At 33.9% G+C, this 9614-nt stretch overlaps 1 non-coding gene across 1 annotated transcript; it reads left to right on the top strand.

Moving 5' to 3' along the window:
* The first annotated feature begins 1387 nt into the window (after positions 1-1387).
* LOC121391248 lies at positions 1388-1527 on the top strand. Its single transcript, XR_005960356.1, has one exon. It is a non-coding gene; the product is annotated as a U4 spliceosomal RNA (small nuclear RNA).
* The last annotated feature ends 8087 nt before the right edge of the window (positions 1528-9614 follow it).

The following is a 9614-nucleotide window of genomic DNA, read 5'->3' as shown; positions in this document are numbered from 1 at the left end:
CTACAAGAAAACATGAATACTGGTACATTGGATAATATACTGGACTAATGGTACATTGGATGATCTACTGGATTACTACATTGGATGATCTACTGGACTAATGATACATTGGGTGATCTACTGGATTAATGGTACATTGGATGATCTACTGGATAATGGTACATTGGTGATCTACTGGATTAATGGTACATTGGATGATCTACTGGACTAATGTACATTGGATGTCTACTGATTACTGGTAATTTGATGATCTACTGGACTAATGGTTAATTGGATGATCTACTGGATTCGACTGGTACATTGGATCATCTACTGGGATTAATGAGTTTACATTGGGTGATCTACTGGATTAATGATACATTGGGTGATCTACTGGATTAATGATGATAATTGGGTGATCTACTGGATTAAAATGGTACATTGGGTGATCTACTGGATTAATGATACATTGGTGATCTACTGGATTAATGATACATTGGGTGATCTACTGATTAATGGTACATTAGATGATCTATTGGATTACAGGTACATTGTGATCTACTGGATTAATGATCATTGGTGATCTACTGGATTACAGGTACATTGGGTGATCTATGGGATTAATGATACATTGGTTATCTACTGATTAATGATACTTGGGTGATCTACTGGATTACTGGTACATTAGATGAATCTATTGGATTAATGATAAATTGGATTATCTACTGGATTAATGATAACATTGGGTGATCTACTGGATTACTGGTACTTTTGATGATCTACTGGATTACTGGTACATTGGATGATCTACTGGATACTGGTACATTGGATGATCTACTGGATTACTGGTACATTAGATGATCTACTAGATTTATGGGTGTACATTGTTAATGGCACATCGAATGGTCTACTGGACTACTGGTCCATTGGTGTGTAGAGATACCTCTCAGAGTTAGCTGGTCTACTAGTGACAGGTTTAAAGATACAAACTTCATCAAAAACAACGATAAAGTAAATAAAACAGACCAACACTAAATGGAGTGAACATATCAAACACTTGACATACGAATGACCACCTAGAGAAAGGAGACAGAGAGAACAAGGATCATTAACAACAGTGTATATTTACCTGTTCGTAATATAGAGAGTGCACAGAGATACTGACATAATACTAATTGTTTTAATAAAATTTCTTGAATATTCTCCTGACCCTCCACTGAAAATCCCTATATATGCAAAAGTACCACCCCCGTAATTAAATTTAATAGTATTCACAATCACACATTAAATTTAATAATATTAATAATTATCAATATTCATAGATAATTAACTGAACCATTTATTGAGAGCCCTCAAGTGAATGACTACATCATTTAATATAAAATAAACAACCAAACATCAGCTAATCAGCTTTGCGCAGTGGCAGTACCATAGCCAATGAGGTTCAACCGAGGCGTGGTTATTGCTAATTGAAAACTTACCCCAATACCCCGCATTGACGATGTGAAATACCGTCGGCTTTGCAATTTTTGGAGGCCTCTCCGGAGGCCGAAATATAATTTTAAAAGTTTTATAATACACATTTTTAACCACTTGAGATTTAAGTGTGTGTAATGTCTCTCTCAATATGAGGGAGGCTCTAGCAGAAGTGTGAATTGTGACAAGCAATTAGGGGGAGGGAAGAAAGCATTTCCTTTCTCTGTAAGGAAAGAGGGACATTCCACTTTCCTTTCTCTGAAAGCTCTAAGTTTGTAAGAAGTTACCCCTCAGATGAAATTTTTACAAATGATCCCTCTCACTGTTGGTGATGGACACTGCCGAATACCCCCTGTGATCATATCAAGGTCTCACACAGTTTGGTGAAAACGTATAAATAACTAAACCCAAACAAAGAAAAAATGCTGTAATTTACCAACTAGACATAAATATTGGAACATGAGAAACACAAGTACCATCTATAGGCTCTTCAGAATTCATTGTAACCAACTACAATAAGCTAGCACTTGTACCTTGTTACAACAAACAGTCACTTCTTTAAGACTACATCATCAATAACATTTAGAAATATTTTAATTTCAAGAGATTAACAGGTTGCAGCAAATTGTTTTTTTGACAAAAGTTGCTGATAGCACATGGATATTAAACAATGATCATTAATTGAATATCTAGTAGACCAATTCCAACAAATTTGGAATGGATACCATTGAGGGTCAGTTCTTGTATAAAATATCATAGTACTTACCCCATCTGCCATCACAAAGTGAACTCCTTGTTCTTCAGTCAATTCTAATACATTTTTTGAAAAGCTTGTAGATTATCAAGTCTAGTTTATGTCTCCGTCACCATCATAACCACCTACACCATTAATGAGGATCAAATGTCTCGCTGGGTCCAGCATGGGAAATTATTCAATTTAAAATTGGAACCAGAATCTGGATCTGAAAATATTAATAAGATTAGGAATCTATATTTTTTAAGTGCTGACATTTGAGAGTGAACCCAAATCCTTTGCATTCCATGTTTTTCTCCAAAGTACATACTCTGAGAATCCACCCAGGACCAGCACAGATATCAGCAAAATACATGACATCATATGGACCAAATTTGAACTGGAAACAAAAAAAAATTGAATACACATTAACAATAAAATATTAGAACATCTATTAGTATTTGTGATTAAAGGGCTTACTCCTTTCAGAAAGATTTAAAAATTTATAAGGACATGTATTTGAAGTGAAAATACTACTAAAGTTAATTAATATTATATTAATTATTAATTTATAAAAGTTAATTATTTTATTAATTAATCATACATTATCAGGTGATGTGAACATAAAGTTAAAAACCTAAACATCAATATTGGCATTTTCATTGCCCGCTCTACACAAAAACATAAAAAATGATAACATCTTAATTGAGTTGCTTTTTGTGTGACTTACCTGTTTTGAAAAATGACACCTTTGATTGTTTCAAAAGGATTTGATCGTCGACGGCATCAAGAAACTCTCTGTCTCCAAGATAATCAAAAACAGTCTGTAATGAGGTATGGATTCAATATACATGTGATCTAATCTATACCTTAGAACTGAGAATTTTATCCAATATCTCACCATCACAATATGTAGTCTCATCTTTAATAATTTTTTTTCTCTAAATAAAGACAAAGTACACATGAGAAGAGAGAGAGAGAGAGAGAGAGAGAGACAGAGAGAGAGAGAGAGAGAGAGAGGAGAGAGAGGACAGAGAGAGAGAGTAGAGAGAAGAGAGAGAGGGAGAGAGAGAAGAAGAGAGAGAGAGAGTGAGTGAGTGAGAGAGAGAGAGACAGAGAGAGAGACAAGACAGAGGGGGGGAGGGAGGAGAGACCTCTCAATAACAATCCATCCTTCCATATCATATTCAGTAAGAACTGTCAGAGGAACATGATGTAGCCACACTGCTCTTGTTCAACCTTAACCAAAAAAATAAATCATCAGATAAATGAAAAACAAAACAGTAAAATTAGTTGGTAAAAATATTGCCAGATGAACCACACCTCTTCAAGTTCCCATTGAACGTCTTCTTTTTTCTAGTCCTTCTAAATTATAGCTCAACAACCCTCGATGACCTTTATGCAATGACCATTGAATTGGTTCTGTGATACCAGTACCACTCACCCCAAGACCCCAACCAGGTTTATAACCCATGCTAGCCTATGGAATGGATATATGAATAAATAAGAAATGGACATATGGATTTAAAATAGATGCATAAAGGAGATGTGTATGAAAAAATAGATACATGTCTACAAAATGTATGAATGGTTTAAGTACCATCATTTTTCATTGAGAAGTCGCTATAAGTGGGGCGGTTCCTTTTCGATCACTTCCTCATCATCATCAAGAGCTAATTTCCGCTTTTGAACAGCTTACTCATTCCTAATTGATCATCTTCCTCTGATCCTGTTGCTCCACTAGTCACTGGATCTACTCACTTTATCATCGTCTCTGTCTCACTCGTCATTGCATAACGATTCAGAACTGTCCTGTTTGGCCAAGTGTAATTGGAGTAGCCATATTGGTCTCCTTCGTCTTCATCTGTATCAGAAGAAGTTGTTCTCGGTCGTTTATTGTAGGGATACATCAGTTACCATGTGTGTGTGTGCGTGATATATAGAAGATAATACGGTATAGCGTACGAATATGAAGAACGGGTTAAATTTTAAGTCGTCACATCTTCAACGATTTTTGCTAACACTGAGGAATGGAGACTGGTTACGTGGCGGCTAAAGACACTCATGTTTTTATCAGAGATTTCATGAAATGGGCGTTACAATTACAGATGACCATAAATAAAAGTCTTAAAATAGTATGCTCTCATTGCCACTATCTACAACACACAGAAACATGACAGAATGTGATGACTGCTATAAATGGTTTTACTGGTAATTATATTAAATGTATATATACTACAATAGATATCAATATATTGACTAAAAATTAACACATAATATGTCAATAGTTTACCTGTCTTGAGAAATCCCCCCCCCCCCCAAAAAAAATTGTCCATCTAAGACAAAATCCAGTCATCTCTTGACATTTTTGTCTGCTGGTTGTAAAATTTCTGTCCTATTAAACCAAAGTGGCTATTTCCCATTCTACTAACCTAGAAGAAGCAGTAAACAGTCCAAACAATACTTGTACTAACTCAAAAAATGCAGGAAAGTATCAAAGAAAGCTGTTGACTTTTAGTATGAGTTACTTTTTGAAAGAAGAGCTAAGAAAGAATGGCAGAGAGAGAGAGAGAGAGAGATGACTTTAATTTATTAGATGACGTTTACTGTATATTGTGAAAACAATATCTTTTAGAATAATACACTGTTACTAGCAAAAGACAAATAAGAAAAATGGCGAGAAGTTTGTTGTAAACAATGGTGAATTATTTTATGATCAAGGAAAGATAAGCAGGTAAACTGCCTATATTAACTCTCTTAGCTCTGTGTTCTGAACCTGTTAATGTAAGTAACAAAACTATAAAGATATGATAAACATATATACTTATTATTATTTTTGTTGTTTACTTATGTAAGTATTGTTATTGTGATCACAAGTTGGATCAGCTGATTGTGGCTGTTTGCTCTTCATTTATCTCAATTTAGCCAAAGAGAGACAATCTAGTCAATACGTCTTTGACCAAAAAATAAAATGAGAAATCTTTTACAAGTCTGGTTTATCTGTTTTTATTTGTCTGAAGGCAGTTTTAAGGATTTCCAACCAGAAGGATTGGAAGAAAAATTACTAAAATCTCTGCTTGATTGAGTGGAAAGTATAGAGTGAAAATGTGGTTACTATGACTGTCAGACATATGAATGAATGGATGGATGAATAGATGAATGAAACAAAATCAAATAGGTATGTAGGATGAATACAAATATCCAAACTTATACTAAAATGATAATGGTCCAAGTACATAACATTTTATACCATTCACCTGTTAAGTCTAATCATTAATACTTCCTATAAATACTTAATAGTGACAATATTTTCTTTATATGACATGCCATCACTTGTTTACTAAATGATACCCACTATAGTATGTTTAAAAGAAATAACAATGACATTTATGATATTTAATATCTGAAGTATTCAAATTTTACATGCTTGTAAAATGGAGCTTCCATGAAATTGACAGTTGTTACAAATATGAGGAAAGTATAGAGTAGGCAAACACCATATTGTGTCTTAATTTTAAAATTAGATTTCAATATCAAGATCTAATAAGCCAGTCAAACCGGTTAAACCAGTTAAATAATTATTTGTTGTTGTCTTATAAAACTAAGCTAATAACATTTCATGAAATCCTTGTTAGTTTTAATGTTTCTAATACCAATTGTATATTTTGTATATGTCACTTAAATTCTTGGAACCTTCCTATGACCAGTTCTACTGACCATTCCTTCCCATGGGATGTTATTAAGATTTATAAATTTAAAAAAAAAAAAAAACCCTTGTGTGTTGCCCAAACGATTCCTACTCGCTCACAACGCCACTCAGGCTTCCACTTAGGCTCCAGGATTCCCTGCTTTGCTAGCTGGGACCGCCACCTGGCTTGGTAACCTCGTCCTTCGCGAGGTAATCCTGGCTGGAGCGTCGCCCTAACTTAAAACCAGCCGTACGGGATTCCAGCTCTTAGGGAATGTCGCATTCAAGAACCGGAACCACAAATACACACCAGCCTCATCTCGTTTAAAGGGAGACTACCAGCCCTATCCTAGTCGGGGCCTTTCGGATACTCCCGTAGAGTATGCTGGTAACCATCTCAGAGGTCTGATGCATTGCAGAACGCTGGCCCACGAACACACTGGGCACTCAGACTGTTTCAGTTCTTATATATGACGTCAGATTTTGTCTTCATGCTCTTGTGGGCGCCAGACATGTCGCTATGAAATCTTATTAACGATAGTTTATAAGTATGTGGCATAATGGTGACTGTGAACAGCAAGAGGCTGCTTAAAATAGCTAAAACTAATATTTTAACTTAAATTTAATAATTTATTTAAGTCACACATAAGCAACAAGAACCCATAGCTTCACAAAAGAGGAAGAATATACAAATATGTAATAATTTTTTAATTGTTCTGCTGAAAATTGTTGGTTTCAAGAGTTTTTCGTAAATGGAGTGACACATCTACAAAATTCAATCGTTCACTATCAACAAATAGGACCAGTGTAATGTAAATAATAAGTATCATCTTCCACACAAAAGTCAAAATACTCAAACAGATATGATGCATTCATATAATGGTATTATAATTATGATATATGTTGAAGGTACTACATATAATGGTACACAATTAAAGTTACAGTTGGTATTGTAATAGTTGTATCCCTTAATTTTTTGTCCTACCTAGTTGTTTAGAAGATGTTATCATGAATATATTTTTGTATTAATTGTGTGTGCTAAACAAAAATATATTCAGAATATCTTAAATTAAAATAGGTTTGCATTATTCAATAAGATCGTTGCTAGGATAAAAAAATGGTCAGTAAGTTTTTATGTCATAGGATAAATTTTTGGGGTAGTAGGAGAAAGATTTTCTGATATTTTCTTGTAATTATTATCCTAAGATATATTTTAAGTAGGACAAAAATTGATGACATACTTTTACTTGGTAGGACATGTGTGTAAATGGACATTCTACCAACTGCTGCATGATTTGCTCGAGTTACATTAAAATAAAGTCAATGAAAATAAGACAATGATTGTAATATATGAATAATTTTTACTCCACCCATCGATTGATTAAAGTTGTCATGAATATATAATATACTCCGTTCTTGATTTCTTGTTCTTATGGAAACGTACCTGTCCTTTAGCCGATTCTGACTGGTTAGAGGTGTGTACTTCACTGGGTATAATCGTCTCAGATCAGCACTCCGGTGGTGGCGAGTAATAGCTGGCTATTATGGAGAAAATCACAGGTTTTATCACACGTTAGAGCACATATCTTTTATGTTGGAACAACTAGAAGCTCATTGTCAAGGAGAATTAATAATAAAGAACGCCATGAAGTTAAATTAGCTATCTTCTTTCATGATGAGATTGGTTACCATGGTTACTTTGCTATTAAATTTATGATTTGTTTTCTATAGTATAATTTACAACCCCAAGACAAAAGACAACGAGAAACAAAGTGCTTTTACTTGCAATGAAGTTCTGTGAAGAAGCAGTCGTAGTAAGAACTGAAGTAACTTTATCATTATTTCTCTTATAGCCATCGTCATGTGATATCAATAAAGATAAGATCTACGATATGATTCTATTGACAGAGGACCACAAAACCCAGCTCATTCAAAAGATCATCAGTAAGATATCATAGGAGCTAATAATAACATTGTAATTATATAGGTTTGGTACTGATGACATACATTATTTACTGGATATTGATATGATATACTAGGACAGGAATGGCAAGTAAACAATCCATTAATATACTATTCTTCCATCCATTCTTCTTTCTGCTCATCCAGTATATGAAAATACGCTGCTGATATTCGAAGAGATACTCTCATATACCTCACAAACATATATGTCAGAGACGAGCTCAGGTTAGTTATTAACTATTCCGTTACCATAATAGTTTGCTAAATATCATAACCACACTCTTATAATGTACTTGCCCAAAAACAGATTTATTCTTGGTCTACAGGTTCTAACAACTTTTCTTGACACAGGCAGAGTATATTGTACATTAATATTTCATACATTATATGAAATGAAAGCTCGAGTTAACATAAACAAAGAAGTAACATTGTTAAAGGAAAATATAATACCAGTGACAAACTGTGATATAACACAATGGTTGTTTGATCCTAATGTATTAAATAACATTTGAGCTTAATACATCAATGTTTAAATTCTTACATATTCTAAAGTATATTCAATTCTTGAGTGTGACTGTATATCTGTAATAAGGTATTCATTATTTGTCCTGGAGGAAGTCCATACACTTCATTGATATCGATCCCACCTCCCAAAGACTATGACTTCCTGCCGGACAAATATCTATTTCATTGAATGTTTTTACTGAAGAGTATCTAATCTCAATAATTATTATTATTAATTATCAATAAATAAAAGAACAGATTTTGTAAAGATAAAAATATTTATAATTATAATACACGAAAAGGAGATTGAGAGATATGGAAAGAATTTTATAATAAAAGATATTGTTTTTTAATATAATATATTTTATTTAATGAGTAATAATTATTATCACCTCAATTGTAATGAATCAAGCGTTTGTTGCAATAAATAAAAAAATATTTTTTAAAATAAAATGAGGAACTTTTATACGATGATGTACTTACTCCAGACTAGAATTACTGTAGAATGTTCGATTGTGGATTAATATTAAAATGGAAGACTTTGTAGAGAGAAAGAGAAGAAATAAGTAAACGATAATAGTCTTTAGATTAATCTGCTTGATAGGTGTGTCAGCTGACTGACAAGTATAAAATCTCTCAATCCAGTTTGTTCACAATTTTCATCAATTGACAATATTCTGTTAATCGCAGGAGCCATGGTAAGAGATGCCACTCATACAATGAAAGTTATCTCTTCCACCCATAATTAGTAATCATTACAAATTGACATATTCTGTTTATATCGGCTAGGAGCCATGGTAAGAGAGCACTCATAAATGATAGTTATCTCTTCCACCCGTGATTAGTATCATTACCAGATAATGTCTTCATTTTGAAGTATTTACTACCCCATAAAACTGGGGTGATGTATGATGGCTTAAAAATGAAGTCGCCATTGAGAGCGATTCAAAAATACGGCAGGATATTTTAGAAGTGCATTCAGGACATCGTGGCACTACCTCCGGTAGTATCATCTGTGTCTGAACTGCCACTGACTGTAAGTGGATTGGTTACACGAGGTGAGATTCCACGCCCACTTAGGTTATCTATGCTGTCATAGATTCCTGGAGTTGGCTGCCGCTCTATGTGGTCGTGATTTATAATAGGATCGTGATTGTACGATGTAAGGTAGGCGGACATTCTGTGGTGACATAAGCTTCACCTTCCTATACAAATACAATTTAGTAATTAAGCTTATCTCTTTATCAGCTAAGACATCCATTTTGTGAATTC

Source organism: Gigantopelta aegis, unplaced genomic scaffold (genome assembly GCF_016097555.1).
Source record: "Gigantopelta aegis isolate Gae_Host unplaced genomic scaffold, Gae_host_genome ctg1976_pilon_pilon:::debris, whole genome shotgun sequence".
Classification (NCBI taxonomy): Eukaryota; Metazoa; Mollusca; class Gastropoda; order Neomphalida; family Peltospiridae; genus Gigantopelta; species Gigantopelta aegis.
This window is presented reverse-complemented; position numbering and strand designations above follow the sequence as displayed.